Source organism: Coregonus lavaretus (assembly GCF_964263955.1).
Source record: "Coregonus lavaretus genome assembly, chromosome: 39".
Classification (NCBI taxonomy): domain Eukaryota; kingdom Metazoa; phylum Chordata; class Actinopteri; order Salmoniformes; family Salmonidae; genus Coregonus; species Coregonus lavaretus.
The window spans coordinates 9782539-9799295 of record NC_140026.1 but is presented as its reverse complement, the minus strand read 5'-3'; the positions used below and the strand labels follow the sequence as shown (position 1 = coordinate 9799295).

The 16757-nt window shown below is 43.8% G+C and overlaps 2 long non-coding RNA genes across 3 annotated transcripts; both read right to left on the bottom strand.

Moving 5' to 3' along the window:
* Nucleotides 1-220: 220 nt before the first annotated feature.
* On the bottom strand, nucleotides 221-5925 carry LOC311112846. 2 transcript variants are annotated; one of them, XR_014610916.1, is made up of 13 exons: nucleotides 5878-5925; nucleotides 5345-5387; nucleotides 5046-5139; nucleotides 4728-4775; nucleotides 3972-4021; nucleotides 3642-3695; nucleotides 3225-3273; nucleotides 2713-2749; nucleotides 2410-2468; nucleotides 2159-2222; nucleotides 1500-1552; nucleotides 1071-1113; nucleotides 221-356 (listed from the first exon to the last, which is right to left on the bottom strand). It is a non-coding gene; the product is annotated as an uncharacterized lncRNA (long non-coding RNA). The 2 variants fall into 2 exon arrangements; XR_014610917.1 differs by lacking the exons at nucleotides 4728-4775; nucleotides 5046-5139; nucleotides 5345-5387; nucleotides 5878-5925 and adding an exon at nucleotides 4372-4411 and having other exon boundaries at nucleotides 261-356.
* A 4601-nt stretch (nucleotides 5926-10526) lies between these two features.
* Nucleotides 10527-14253, bottom strand: LOC311112848. The gene is made up of 7 exons (XR_014610922.1): nucleotides 14046-14253; nucleotides 13743-13801; nucleotides 13492-13555; nucleotides 12877-12908; nucleotides 11815-11868; nucleotides 11380-11422; nucleotides 10527-10666 (listed from the first exon to the last, which is right to left on the bottom strand). It is a non-coding gene; the product is annotated as an uncharacterized lncRNA (long non-coding RNA).
* Between the last annotated feature and the right edge of the window lie 2504 nt (nucleotides 14254-16757).

Sequence of the window (16757 nt, the reverse complement as noted above, 5' to 3'; positions counted from 1 at the left end):
CTACAATAACACCCTTTCAAAAACAAATCAATGGCTTAAAATAAGGAAAACAAGTCCGCTTTCTATAGCCAGTGAAAACGGTCACATCTGCTTTAGAACCACTTAGAATAAATGTGTAAAGATTTGAGATGACAGGAAATGTCATTGTTCAGTATTGAATTCAGCACACCAAATGGCTCATTGAAAATGGCCAAATTACCCAAGAAAGAAAAAAAGCATCACATTTGTAGATTTATTTATTCAGCAAAACACAGTCAGGGGTTGAATTGACTTGGCCTGGTTTTCCCAGTTCCAACGAGACTGTCCCACTACCTTGCTGCCCAAACAGGAGTGCGAGCCGGTGGACACCACGAGCACTAGAGGGGAAAATAGGGTGAGAATTAAATCCTGGTGACACTGTAGGGACAAGTAGACAAGCTATGAGATGACTTGATCAGAGGGGTAACCAATCAGTCAGCTTTACATCAGACTGGGGCGGTAATGAGAACTCATCACGTCAGAGTATGTGGTGTGGAACACATTGCATGGTTCAGTGGGACGTCCAAGAGGACCATGCAACAGTAGCGTACATTAAGAACTTCTTCCTAATATTAAGTTGGACCCCCTTTCCATTATAATACATAGACAGTGTACAAAACAGCAAACACCTGCTCTTGCCATGACAGACTGACCAGGCGAAAGCTTCCCCATTGATGTCTCTTGTTAAACATCAATTAGAGATGAAGAGACGTGGATTGTTTATTTGCGCCATTCAGAGGGTGAATGGAGAAGACAAAAGAGCATTTGAACGGGGTACGGTAGGCGACAGGCACACCGGTTTGTGTCAACTGCAACACTTTTAGGTTTGTCAAGCGCAACAGTTTCTAGCGTGTATCAAGAATGGTCCACCGCCCAAAGGACAGCCAGCCAACGCCGACCCACAGTTGTGTCATGGGCCAGCATCCCTGTGGAACGCTTTCGACACCTTGTAGAGTCCATGCCCTGACAAATTGAGGCTGTTGAGGGCAAACTCAATATTAGGAATGTGTTCTCTATACTGAGTGCATTATAAAACTGGAACCAGTACACACCTTCCCACTCCACCAGGACAGCAACACTTCAACAGCCAACGAGCTAGAAAAAAAAAAAACCAGAACAGTTTGAAAACCAAATAATCCCAATCTTAGATAACTAGACTACATGCAGAGCATTCTGAAACGAGATCAGCTTTTTTTTTTCAGTCATTGCAGCCATCCAGCCAGTGGTCCAGGGTCCGGGGTCAAGCCCCCCACCCAGACACCCTCCCTCCAGACAGGCAGCCCACCTTACCCCTGCAACCAGACAGGCTTGTCAGTGCCTGCCCAACCCACAGGAGGGCCGATGGGAGACGAGACCTTATCCAGCCCAAGAGCACTGGACTGGATTGTCACCTGACTGAGTCCAAAAATTCATCATATATAACATTCCAGAATGCCTCATGTGGAAGGTGGTTTAAGATACGGTCAAAACAAGTCACCCACCTTTCCATAGACTGCAGACACTAGGACCTCAACCAGGTGGGGGGAGCAGAACACTAGAGGGACAAAGTAGGAGAGCATGAAGTGACATTTAACGAACTAGTAGCCAGACATGGGATCAGTCTACAGCAGTGGAATTCTAACCCTGGGGACCCAAAGAGGTGAACATTTGTTTTTGCCCTAGCACTACACACCTGATCCAACTCAAACCTGTGATTATTTGAGTCAGGTGTGTAGAACTAGGACAAGAGCCATGTGCACTCCTCGGGGTCCCCAGGACCAGGAAACACTGCTGTAGTGTAGATCAGTTCGGTAACCAATCAGTCAGTTTTACATCAGACTGGGGCGGTAATAGGAAATCATCACTTCTACTAGCCCAAACCAGCAGGCAGACAGCACCATTATTCCATTCACATCTATTATTCAGTTTGTCCCCTGGCATCCAAACATGCGTAGTCTTAATACGTTTTTCCACCACGCTAGACTGGCTAATGCTAACTACTCATGTTGCGCCTTGCCTTCAGCCAGAGACTGCTGCAACCTTATTGGCTGAACGTCAGGAAGTAGCATTGATTGCAGTTGGACGCAGATGACAAATGAAACGGCACCATCTGCCAGCTGGTTGTGCTACACTTCCACACCTAATAACTTACATTACACACCTTTGACTTCATTTCACAGCAAAGAGTTTCCTTCTAGTGGCCAGTCTAGTACAACAGTTAGGACCTGGAAGAGGAGATTTTAAATCTAAATTAATGCGCTAAAAACAGCAGTACATCAAAGTTGCCCCCCCATCTCTATAGATCAGTTCGATAACCAATCAGTCAGCTTAACATCAGACTGGGGCGGTAATAGGAAATCATCACTTCTACATTATAAAAAAAGGACAGAAGTTAGGTCAAATCATACACACCTTGAGGTAGTGCAGTAACAAGTGTCTTCTAGTGACCAGCCTGGTACCACCGTCAGGTCCTGAAGGGGAGAAGGAATAAACATGACCAGCAGTACATTAAAGACTGCTTTATTGTCTGATAGATCAGAGGGGGGGAAACTGATTGTTACATCAGACCAGGGAGGTAATATAATCTAAAATAAAAAGGGAACTGATCCCAGAGCAGCACTATCACCCTGAGAGACTAAATATGGGAAAGTGCTGACAAAGACCCTGTACTACATCAGGTCAAGAATGGAGTTACTTGGACGTTAGAATACTAACCTTCAGACTCCATCCTGCTTCAACTGCATTGATGGTACTGTAAAATAACAGAAACAGGTTAGGGAGAAATAAACCCACTACGTCCGACTAGCCCATCCACCCCAGTGATTTGTGCTGCTACTAGCGTTTCATGAATTACTCTGCATCTACTGAAACCAAAATGGCGGCCATTTTAGATAAACAATGCAGAGCTAACAGCCATTTTATGCATTTTGTCTCTGGTCCCATCAGACAGTTGGTAACCCCAACGAGCCGTCCCCTTGTTGCCCTGGCAACGCCAGTGGGTCCACCTTTGCAGGTTCTGTCGTTGACGCAGGGCGTAAGACGCGTGCGGGTGTCATCACCAGGAGCCAGAGTCACCATGACTACCAAACGTCAACACTTGTTTGCAGTGAGTTTTAACACTAGGCTGGTGGTAATAGCTCGTGGCTAAGGCTCTGGTTAAGATTCATTTCCCATGACATCGCATCTCTAGTCAGTCACTGAACGTCCTCATATTAACCTAAACTCACCTGTCTAGCTGCCATCACGGCTCCCTGCCCAGCCACATACAGAGGAAACCTACCAAGACAAAACGCGTCAGGTTAAATGTCTTTCTGAGGACCAGATAGGTACAAGGAAGGTGTTAGCCGTAACATAAGTAGCCCTTATGACAGGGTTACGAAGTCCTCTGCTGAAGTCAGCTATTCCTTTTCTCAACAGGAGTTCAGACGAACGAGATTCCAAAGAGAATATTCATCATGTTCAGCAGAGGGACAAGATAACTCAAACTACAAAGGTGTTGCGTTCAGCTAAGTTAAGTTGTGTACATACCAATACTATATTTAAAAAAGGACATCAAAGTACACATTGATAATTGGAACTACCACTTTTAGGATAAGTTAAGACACTGGTATTAAAATATCCATTTAGACTGGATGGCTCCTTACATGCATAGCTTAGAGCAGCCCAGAACACCAGCCATCTTGTTTCAGGACAGTCCACTGTAAAACAAAATGGAGGACGTGTAACTAGACTGCAACAAGACAGTCAGGCAGGCGTTCTTTACTACGCTGCAGGGTGTCAGGTCATTTAACATCAACAGGAATTCAGACGAACGAGATTCCAAAAAGGTTTATCATGTGGTCGCAGAGAACGATTGTTATTCTGGGAAAGACTTCCCTTTAGTGCACTACTTTTGACCAGGGCCCTTAAAGCTCTATCAAAAGTAGTGTACTATAGAGGGAGCCATTTGAGACCGTTTTAGAACCGCAACTTACCAGTGTGTTTGAGTCCATGTTGCAATTCCACTGACCACAGAGCGCAAACCCTGTAGAATGAAAGGCATAGATTTTATTAGTACGATAGTTCAGACATCAAACATTACTGCTGCATTAGCTACAGTCCACTCAGTAGTTCATGTCGTTTCACATCGGTTCAAAGTGAGCTAAGTTTGTCATCATTGGGACTGCAGCGTGTTAAAGTGACTGGTTCAACACTAGGCCCAAATGGCACCCCAGTCCTTACGCAGTGCACTACTTTTGACGAAACACACTGGCCAAGGTCAAAAGTAGTGCACAAGGAATAGGGTGCCATTTGGGATTCACCCACTGTACTGGTGGAAGACCAATCCTACACATAGTGGAGAATTCAGTTGGAGTTTTGGATTAAAGAACTCACCAGTGAAGGTAGTGTTAATCCCTCAGGAACTTTACCCCCCCATGTCTGTTAAAGTTAGTTTGGTTGTAAACAATTTAAAAACATACAACTGCTGCATTAGCTACAGTCACTCAGTAGTTCATGTCGTTTCACATCGGTTCAAAGTGAGCTAAGTTTGTCATCATTGGGACTGTAGCATGTACCGGTAGCCATGGCAACTAAACAGTAATTCCAAGAGGCCATCTTGAATAGTCGGCCAACCAAAAGGGGCTAGTGAAAGAGTCTGCATCCAAAGTCCCACCTAATACCCTTCAAGGTGCATTAAGGGAGATGGGGTAACATTTCAAATGTAGCCAGTGACTTAACATTTCACAAACCTGAATTTTCAGAAAGCACATCAGTGTCATGGTCTGGAATCAGGTATCCTACAGAAGGAATCACAAAATAATGTTAGTTATAGTTTGGCTTCTATGAGAGGATAGAATGTTCCTAAAATCGAGCCGATCAGAACAAAGAGTAGCTTCACAAAACAATCAGACATATGCTTGTCAATGGATCATCATTTAAAGGCCAGAGAGAGTCATATATAGTGCACTACTACCCCGGTTTATGGTCAAAAGCAGTGCACCATATAGCAGATTTGGTGCCATTGGAACTGTCATGAACACCAGTGAACAAACTCAAACGGAACTCACCAGCACACGCATTCCTATTCCGGAATGGAACTCGAAGTGGAGATTCTGTTCAGATGCCTTGAAGTCACAAAGTCATGTTGCAAACAACGCAGACCTAAGCAAAGGACACATCTACATTAGTGACTTACAAGCCTGTATATTACAAGAGGCTTTGGAACACATAGCAAGGAGGCCATCAGATCAAAGTTAGCATCACCAAAAATCAGACATATGCTTGTCTTTGAGGATCATCATTTAGATACCAAAGTATCTCTTTAAGGTGAAGGGCTGAGTAGCAGGACAAAAGTCAATGCACTCACATGTCAATGTGTTCTGGACTTCCCTGGCATCTGTCCTGCATTTCTGTTGATCAGGGGGGAAAGTTAGGGAGTTCCATTTTTAAATAGGCAACATGCAGGCATATAGAATACGATATTGGTAGCGTCGCAAATGGCACCGTATTTCCAATACAGTGTACTACTTTGGACCAGAGCCATGTTAATAAGTACTGCACTATTGAGAACAGGGTACCAGTATGGGAATCAACGGGTCGAAACAGGGGCCAAATGCTACTCAGAATCTGGTAAAGAAGTGTCTTCTTCAAAGGCTGATTCGGTAAGAGAGAGTTCATTTTATCATCACCGTAGCACAGACCTCTAACGTTGGGTTTACTATGAATAATGGTGTACTTACTTCTACTAACTGGCAAGCTAGCCTACTAGCTAACACCAACATGACACGTGGTTAGCTAGTCGCTAACGACAAACACCAAGCTAGCCAGTTATTAAACTAACGTTCGCTTGCATCATTTTATTGCCGCAGAGTGAGTCATTGTACCATGTCAGCAGCTTACCCGAGCGGCACATTCTCTCCCGAGACGTCCGCATCTTGAAAGGAGAACATGAACAAGTTTACACAGGACCAGCCACAAAAACGATCTTCTTCTTCGGTAGGGTTTATCGGCGGTTGGCATCCAACGTTATGGCGCATTATCGCCACCTACTGTACTGGAGTGTGGCCCAGAGACGGAGAAACTAAATCCTACCTGCCAGCCCCGTTGCTCTTAAAAAGATAACAAAATATTTCAGATTATATCTAATGAAGTTCTACTCAATATACTATTTAAACCAATTTCCTGTATCCCCTTCTCCCTCATACTAGATCTCATCCTCTCTCTTTCCCTTTGATACTGACCACACTGTAGCAATACATGCTCCACGGTCTCTGTTTCCTGACAATAATCACACTTTCCTGTTGGATGCTTTCCTATCACATTTTATGTCTTATTCAACTGGCTGTGTCCCACCCTTAATCTTGTAAAAAATAGCCTCCTCTCTTCTGTCCCTTCCTGCCATCCTCCCCTCCCCGACTTTCCTCTGTACTTGAAATAAATGCTTTCCCTTATTATCTCTATTCCACTGCTCCTGCCATCTCTGCATGTCTTTTTGCCTCTGCCTTGCTCATTGAAACTTCAACATCAACATCCCCACTACTAAGTGCTTGATTAGCCTGTTCATCTACTGCCTCGTTCCCCTCCACCCCCACATGGGCTGGGACCCAACTAAATCTTATCTGTATACCCATCTGTTTAATACTGCCATGGGTTTGTAGCACCTCATAAAGCAGGTATTGTCTGCTACGTGAGCTAAAGGACTGGAGACTCATTAACACTGCACATGAATCAGAGCAAATAACTACTCTGTCTTGTTTGCATTCTCATCGACGGGGCTGTAGTGGAACAGGTTGAGAACTTCAAGTTCCTTGGTGTCCACATCACCAACAAACTATCATGGTCCAAACACACCTAGAAAGTCGTGAAGAGGGCACGACAAAGCCTATTGCCCATCGGGAGAATGAAAAGATTTGGCATGGGTCCTCAGATGCTCAAAAAGTTCTACAGCTGCACCATTGAGAGCATCCTGACTGGTTGCATCACTGTCTGGTATGGCAACTGCTCAGCCTCTGACCGCAAGGCACTACAGAGGGTATTGCGTACGGCCCAGTACATCACTGGGGCCAAGCTTCCTGCCATCCAGGACCTCTATACCAGGCGGTGTCAGAGGAAGGCCCTAAAATGTTTCAAAGACTCCAGCCACCCTAGTCATAGACTGTTCGCTCTGCTACCGCACGGCAAGCGGTACCGGAGCGCCAAGTCTAGGTCCAAAAGGCTTCTTAACAGCTTCTACCCCCAAGCCATAAGACTCCCGAACAGCTAATCAAATGGCTACCCGGACTATTTCTTGGACACTTGTGCTGTACAATTAATCACTGTGGCTAGAAATGCCACAAAATCCACCTTCTTCACAATGAGTGTATCCAGATCACCCGATTGACTTAAAACACTAGCAACTGGTTTCAATGCATTCACCGCCATATCTTCAACACTGTTGCCTCTTTCCCCTTCGACTCTTTTCACCGCCTCCACATAGGAGATCCGCTGCGCAGCCCTGACCCTTGACACCTCGACCTCCTTCACCCTAACAGGGCACTCAAGGAAGTGCGGAGTATGATCCCCACCACAGTTGCAACATTTTCCATTCGCAGATTCTACATTATCATACTTCTCTCGTCTGCAAACATTTGACACATGACCATATCCTTTACAATCTCCACACTGTAATGGTTTGGACACAAATGCTCTCACCGCATACCTCACATATCCAAGCTTCACATGTTCTGGTAGTCACCTCAAACAATAATAACAATCGCACAAAACATAGCTTTCCTGTCCCTAATTAGAAAAAGGTTGAGAAACACTAGTAGGCCAGTCTGGGTACCAGTTTGTGCCATCATGCCACTGCACTGCTTGTCATGCCAAATAACAATGAGTGGGATGACATCACAAACAGAGGGATGACATCACAAACAGAGGGATGACATCACAAACAGAGGGATGACATCACAAACAGAGGGATACTACAAAGCAGGAGAACATTTTTAGAAAGATACCGGCTAAGTTCAGCGTTTTGAATCAACTCAAATCAAGTTATTTTGGGTTGTTTATCAAAATTAGCTAACTAACTCATTGATCCTGCTTTGTAGTACACCTCTCAGATCTGTTAGGATGCTACTAGACAGTACCATCATACTGAGTTAGAACTGTTTACAGTGGTTGGTTGGTTGTCTGCCAACCAGTGCCTCACTTCAATGTATCTGTTATTCAATTCACTCACCCCACCATGGTTAGTGTTGGTGTGTAACTATTTATTAAATTCACTCACCCCACCATGGTTAGTGTGTAACTGTTTGACTTCATGTCTTGAAAAGGTTTTCATTTCATCACTGCAGAATAGTACCATAAAATACAGTTTTCCAGGGAGTTCTAGAAACCAGTTAAAGAAACTCCATCCAACAACTATTTTGGTATTTGCTTAATTAGTCCAATGTTGGAATTGTTGTGTAAATTCACCACTAAGGACTCAAACTCAAAAGTAAATGAAGTAATCTTTAATGCGTGGAGAGGTTCACAAACTCAATACAAACTCTAAAGAGGTTCCCTTTCAGTCCTTCTATACTGCTACGCAAACAAGTTATAAGCATGGCTGGTTCCTGTATATGACTGATTTATACCACACAAGGCTTCCTACCTTGAAACGGAGCTATTGTATCACTCCTAGTTCCCAGAGCAATGTTCTGGGTGTACTGCCACATTGCTTATGAGGGTATGGGGTTTACTCCTTTGTGCAGTCAGTCACTCGCATGAACCTTGTAAGCAAACAAGTTCTCAAGACATGTGACTTTCTCCTTTTTTATATATATATTGTCCCATACACTAATAATCTTAATTCCTGATCAAGCTTCGCCGAACCACTATGTTACAGATTATAGGATTGTGGTGTTTTGCTGCACTAGCCCAATTCACCACAAGAGACATACAGGTATTCTATCCTACTATTGCATACAGAACTGAAGTGCAATTAGAAGAGGATAGATGTAGAAAGTGTGCACTGATGAGGTTTGAGACGGAAGAGGAAGCGAGACTACGTTTACGTCATTTAGCAGACGCTCTTATCCAGAGCGATTTACAAATTAGTGCATTCATGATAGCCAGTGGGACAACCACCCCATTTTTATTTTTTAATGGGGTAGAAGGATTACTTTTTTACTATTCCAGGTTTACTAAACCACTCGCTGTGTTTTTTTGTTTTGTATTCAATTAACTCGGTAGACTAGACCAGGGTTCTTCAATTCCGGTCCTGGAGGGCCGAGACACCGCTGTTTTTCATCCTCTCCTTCTAATCAGGGGCTAATTCAGACCTGGGACACCAGGTGAGTGCAATTAACTACCAGGTAGAAATAAAAAACAAGTGTTTCAGCCCTCCAGGACCAGAATTGAAGAACCCTGGACTAGACCCAGCTGCTATAGAGAGCAATAGTAATGGTATCTTTTTGTAGGCACAAACTCCGCCATGGTTCGATGGACAAATCCTATGGGAAAATTGAGTGTTCAGATCAACACTGAACAAGGTCTGTGGTAAACGCAGGTTTAAAGCTTTTTTTTCTAAAATCAGTTTACACCATTGAATTTAAGTATTTGTAATAAAATAAAAGCACATGCTATAATGGTCAGGTTTACCATTTCAGAAAATGTGTAATCTAAAAGGCAATTTATTCTTGATCCGAAAATGTTATCGGTGCCGTTAGAACGCAGACCAAACCCAGCACTAAACAATATTAACTGTACAGTATGTTAATTCTAATGTAAATGCAGTCCAGGATTAGGCTCAATCTGTGTCCAGGAAACAGGCCCCAAAAACAAATCATTACATCTCTGTAACCAAAATTGTATACCTTGGAAGCAGTGCAGTCAGAAAAAACGCTAAATTAACGTGTAGTGGTCAGAGCCCAAATTGAGCTCCCCACCGCATCACTGAGCGTCTCAAATTGTGTAATAATTCGGAGGGCTCATACAGAGCCGCATTGATCTGATTCTATATAAACCCAAACTCACTTCCTTGACAACAACTCTGCATGGCTCCGCGATTGTAGTATGAATGCCCAGACTTCGGCAGAGGCCACATCACCGTAAATGCAGCGCCTTTGAAACTGAACTCAGAGCTTGTACAAGCTGGTAAACTATAGCATTGATGTCAATGTGATCCACCCAGTTAAATATACCGAAACATACCTTTTTACCCCCATGGAAAAGCGCCTGAGCGAACACCTCATCCACCATTATTGGCAGTATGGATTGCAGCATAAATTACCCGTTATGCCATATATTATCTATACACTGACCCAGCCTGGCGTTGGAGCCTGAACATGCTGCCTACAATAACACCCTTTCAAAAACACATCAATGGCGTAAAATAAGGAAAATAAGTCTGCTTTCTATAGCCAGTGAAAACGGTCACATCTGCTTTAGAACCACTTAGAATAAATGTGTAAAGATTTGAGATGACAGGAAATGTCATTGTTCAGTATTGAATTCAGCACACCAAATGGCTCATTCAAAATGGACCAAGTCTGATTTCCTACTGCCAAGAAAGAAAGAAAAAAGCATCACATTTGTAGATTTATTTATTCAGCAAAACACATAGTCAGGGGTTGAATTGACTTGGCCTGGTTTTCCCAGTTCCAACGAGACTGTCCCACTTCCTTGCTGCCCAAACAGGAGTGCGAGCCGGTGTACAACACGAGCACTAGAGGGGAAAATAGGGTGAGAATTAAATCCTGGTGACACTGTAGGGACAAGGAAACAAGCTATGAGATGACTTGATCAGAGGGGTAACCAATCAGTCAGCTTTACATCAGACTGGGGCGGTAATGAGAACTCATCACGTCAGAGTATGTGGTGTGGAACACATTGCATGGTTCAGTGGGACGTTCAAGAGGACCATGCAACAGTAGCGTACATTAAGAACTTCTTCCTAATATTAAGTTGGGCCCCTTTCCATTATAATACATAGACAGTGTACAAAACAGCAAACACCTGCTCTTGCCATGACAGACTGACCAGGCGAAAGCTTCTCCATTGATGTCTCTTGTTAAACATCAATTAGAGATGAAGAGACATGGATTGTTTATTTGCGCCATTCAGAGGGTGAATGGAGAAGACAAAAGAGCATTTGAACGGGGTACGGTAGGTGCCAGGCACACCGGTTTGTGTCAACTGCAACACTTTTAGGTTTGTCAAGCGCAACAGTTTCTAGCGTGTATCAAGAATGGTCCACCACCCAAAGGATATCCAGCCAACGCCGACCCACAGTTGTGTCATGGGCCAGCATCCCTGTGGAACACTTTCGACACCTTGTAGAGTCCATGCCCTGACAAATTGAGGCTGTTGAGGGCAAACTCAATATTAGGAATGTGTTCTCTATACTGAGTGCATTATAAAACTGGAACCAGTACACACCTTCCCACTCCACCAGGACAGCAACACTTCAACAGCCAACGAGCTAGAAAAAAAAAAAAACAGAACAGTTTGAAAACCAAATAATCCCAATCTTAGATAACTAGACTACATGCAGAGCATTCTGAAACGAGATCAGCTTTATTTTGTTCAGTCATTGCAGCCATCCAGCCAGTGGTCCAGGGTCCGGGGTCAAGCCCCCCACCCAGACACCCTCCCTCCAGGCAGGCAGCCCACCTTACCCCTGCTCAATCAACAGGCTTGTCAGTGCCTGCCCAACCCACAGGAGGGCCGATGGGAGACGAGACCTTATCCAGCCCAAGAGCACTGGACAGGATTGTCACCTGACTGGATGATTCAACGGATTCATCATATACAACATTCCAGAATGCCTCATGTGGAAGGTGGTTTAAGATACGGTCAAAACAAGTCACCCACCTTTCCATAGACTGCAGACACTAGGACCTCAACCAGGTGGGGGGGGGCAGAACACTAGAGGGACAAAGTAGGAGAGCATGAAGTGACATTTAACGAACTAGTAGTCAGACATGGGATCAGTCTACAGCAGTGGAATTCTAACCCTGGGGACCCAAAGCGGTGAACATTAGTTTTTGCCCTAGCACTGGTCTTGGGTGGGTATACCGTATACTGGGGGAGTTGAAAACAGGAGGGTATTTCAAATACTGTTTTAATTCATTATTTGAAGTTACTCATTTTAATATGTGTAGCTACTTAAGTAAATACCTGCAGTCAACTTCAGCAATACATTGGGATAAATAAAACCTAATTTCACCTGTCACATGTCATTTACATAGTAGTAGGCCACGGTGTTTGTTAACAAGTACAACAATGAGACCAGAGCATTGTGAGTCACTTACTGTTGTGCCAGGTGAACTAATTACAGTATGGAATTCACAACTAAATGTTTGCCAGCTAGATGGCTTATAACTTATGTAAATGATAAAGGTTCAGCAGTTGTACATTTGGTTTGCTAACTTAGTAGTTAGTTAACCATCTAGCTAAGTGGTTAGCTTCTTCCAAAATCAAGCGTCCCTTGGTAACAGCAGAGAAATTCCCTCCTGGAACAAGCATTGGTTGCTAATATTTGTTTTGGCCATGCAGCAGACGTTCACGTTAGTGATGCTTTAGCATTATTTTTCCCATTTCATAAATAGAGCCTTGTGTGAACTTCCGGTAATACCGTATATCCCGGGATGGCACGGCCACTGGTCGTAGGACCAATCACAAATCTTTTCAGACCTTCCTGATCTGAATACGCAACACTAATTAGTGAAAGATCAGAATTGAGCTGTCGTCTAAACAAAGCTTTACATATAGGTCCCCAGAACCAGGATTGTGAAACACTGCTCTGGCGTATAGATCAGTTCGGAAACCAATCAGTCAGCTTAACATCAGACTGGGGCGGTAATAGGAAATCATCACGTCTACATTATAATAGAACAGAAGTTAATGCTGAGAGAAAACAAAAAATTCACACACCTTCCTGAAGACTGCACTCACTAGGACGTCAACTGGGGAGGACAGGAGTTAAGAGGGATTATTGAGTGACATTGAAAACTAGTAATCTTTATCTAACCCTGGGGACCCAAAGCGGTGAGCATTTGTTTTTGCCCTAGCACTACACACCTGATCCAACTCAAACCTGTGATTATTTGAGTCAGGTATGTAGAACTAGGACAAGAGCCATGTGCACTCCTCGGGGTCCCCAGGACCAGGAAACACTGCTGTAGTGTAGATCAGTTCTGTAACCAATCACACAGTTTTACATCAGACTGGGGCGGTAATAGGAAATCATCACTTCTACTAGCCCAAACCAGCAGGCAGACAGCACCATTATTCCATTCACATCTATTATTCAGTTTGTCCCCTGGCATCCAAACATGTGTAGTCTTAATACGTTTTTCCACCACGCTAGACTGGCTAATGCTAACTACTCATGTTGCGCCTTGCCTTCAGCCAGAGACTGCTGCAACCTTATTGGCTGAACGTCAGGAAGTAGCATTGATTGCAGTTGGACGCAGATGACAAATGAAACGGCACCATCTGCCAGCTGGTTGTGCTACACTTCCACACCTAATAACTTAAATTACACACCTTTGACTTCATTTCACAGCAAAGAGTTTCCTTCTAGTGGCCAGTCTAGTACAACAGTTAGGACCTGGAAGAGGAGATTTTAAATCTAAATTAATGCGCTAAAAACAGCAGTACATCAAAGTTGCCCCCCCATCTCTATAGATCAGTTCGATAACCAATCAGTCAGCTTAACATCAGACTGGGGCGGTAATAGGAAATCATCACTTCTACATTATAAAAAAAGGACAGAAGTTAGGTCAAATCATACACACCTTGAGGTAGTGCAGTAACAAGTGTCTACTAGTGACTAGTCTGGTACCACCGTCAGGTCCTGAAGGGGAGAAGGAATAAACATGACCAGCAGTACATTAAAGACTGCTTTATTGTCTGATAGATCAGAGGGGGTCAAACTGATTGTTACATCAGACCAGGGAGGTAATATAATCTAAAATAAAAAGGGAACTGATCCCAGAGCAGCGCTATCACCCTGAGAGACTAAATATGGGAAAGTGCTGACAAAGACCCTGTACTACATCAGGTCAAGAATGGAGTTACTTGGACGTTAGAATACTAACCTTCAGACTCCATCCTGCTTCAACTGCATTGATGGTACTGTAAAATAACAGAAACAGGTTAGGGAGAAATAAACCGACTACGTCCGAGTAGCCCATCCACCCCAGTGATTTGTGCTGCTACTAGCGTTTCGTGAATTACTCTGCATCTACTGAAACCAAAATGGCGGCCATTTTAGATAAACAATGCAGAGCTAACAGCCATTTTATGTGTTTTGTCGAACGAGATTCCAAGAAAGTTTATCATCATGTGGTCGCAGAGAACGATTGTTATTCTGGGAAATACTTCCCTTTAGTGCACTACTTTTGACCAGGGCCCTTAAAGCTCTATCAAAAGTAGTGTACTATAGAGGGAGCCATTTGAGACCGTTTTAGAACCGCAACTTACCAGGGTGTTTGAGTCCATGTTGCAATTCCACTGACCACAGAGCGCAAACCCTGTAGAATGAAAGGCATAGATTTTATTAGTGCGATGCTTAAGAAATCAAAAACATTACTGCTGCATTAGCTAGTCACTCAGTAGTTCATGTCGTTTCACATCGGTTCAAAGTGAGCTAAGTTTGTCATCATTGGGACTGTAGCATGTACCGGTAGCCACGGCAACTAAACAGTAATGCCAAGAGGCCATCTTGAATAGTTGGCCAACCAAAAGGGGCTAGTGAAAGAGTCTGCATCCAAAGTCCCACCTAATACCCTTCAAGGTGCATTAAGGGAGATGGGGTAACATTTCAAATGTAGCCAGTGACTTAACATTTCACAAACCTGAATTTTCAAAAAGCACATCAGTGTCATGGTCTGGAATCAGGTATCCTACAGAAGGAATCACAAAATAATGTTAGTTATAGTTTGGCTTCTATGAGATGATAGAATGTTCCTAAATCGAGCCGATCAGAACAAAGAGTAGCTTCACAAAACAATCAGACATATGCTTGTCAATGGATCATCATTTAAAGGCCAGAGAGAGTCATATATAGGGCACTACTACCCCGGTTTATGGTCAAAAGCAGTGCACCATATAGCAGATTTGGTGCCATTGGAACTGTCATGGAACTACATTGGGGCTCCTGAGTGGAGCAGTGTTCTAAGGCACTACTGCATCGCAGTGCTAACTGTGCCACTAGAGATCTTGGTTCAAATCCAGGCCGCGACCGGGAGACTCATGGGCGGAGCACAATTGGCCCAGCGTTGTCCAGGGTAGGTGAGGGAATGGCCGGCAGGGATGTAGCTCAGTTGATAGAGCATGGCGTTTGCAACGCCAGGGTTGTGGGTTCGATTCCCACGGGGGGCCAGTACAAAAAAATATGTATTCACTAACTGTAAGTCGCTCTGGATAAGAGCGTCTGCTAAAATGACTAAAATGTAATTTCCCGGTGGTAAGTCAATGCACTCACATGTCAATGTGTTCTGGACTTCCCTGGCATCTGTCCTGCATTTCTGTTGATCAGGGGGAAAAGTTAGGCAGTTCCATTTTTAAATAGGCAACATACAGGCATATAGAACACGATATTGGTAGCGTCGCAAATGGCACCGTATTTCCAATACAGTGTACTACTTTGGACCAGAGCCATGTTAATAAGTACTGCACTATTGAGAACAGGGTACCAGTATGGGAATCAACGGGTCGAAACAGGGGCCAAATGCTACTCAGAATCTGGTAAAGAAGTGTCTTCTTCAAAGGCTGATTCGGTAAGAGATAGTTCATTTTATCATCACCGTAGCACAGACGTCTAACGTTGGGTTTACTATGAATAATGGTGTACTTATTTCTACTAACTGGCAAGCTAGCCTACTAGCTAACACCAACATGACACGTGGTTAGCTAGTCGCTAACGACAAACACCAAGCTAGCCAGTTATTAAACTAACGTTCGCTTGCATCATTTTATTGCCGCAGAGTGAGTCATTGTACCATGTCAGCAGCTTACCCGAGCGGCACATTCTCTCCCGAGACGTCGGCATCTTGAAAGGAGAAAATGAACAAGTTTACACAGGACGAGCCACAAAAACGCTCTTCTTCTTCTTCTTCTTCGGTAGGGTTTATCGGCGGTTGGCATCCAACGTTATGGCGCATTATCGCCACCTACTGTACTGGAGTGTGGGCCAGAGACAGGGAGAAACTAAATCCTACCTGCCAGCCCCGTTGCTCTTAAAAAGATAACAAAATATTTGAGATTATATCTAATGACGTTCTACTCAATATACTCTTTAAACCAATGTACTGTATCCCCTTCTCCCTCATACTAGATCTCATCCTCTCTCTTTCCCTCTGATACTGCCCACACTGTAGCAATACATGCTCCAAAGTCTCTGTTTCCTGACAATAATCACACTTTCCTGTTGGATGCTTGCCTATCACATTTAATGTCTTATTCAACTGGCTGTGTCCCACCCTTAATATTGTAAAAAATAGCCTCCTCTCTTCTGTCCCTTCCTGCCATCCTCCCCTCCCCGACTTTCCTCTGTACTTGAAATAAATGCTTTCCCTTATTATCTCTATTCCACTGCTCCTGCCATCTCTGCATGTCTTTTTGCCTCTGCCTTGCTCATTGAAACTTCAACATCAACATCCCCACTACTAAGTGCTTGTTTAGCCTGTTCATCTACTGCCTCGTTCCCATCCACCCCCACATGGGCTGGGACCCAACTAAATCTTATCTGTATACCCATCTGTTTAATACTGCCATGGGTTTGTAGCACCTCATAAAGCAGGTATTGT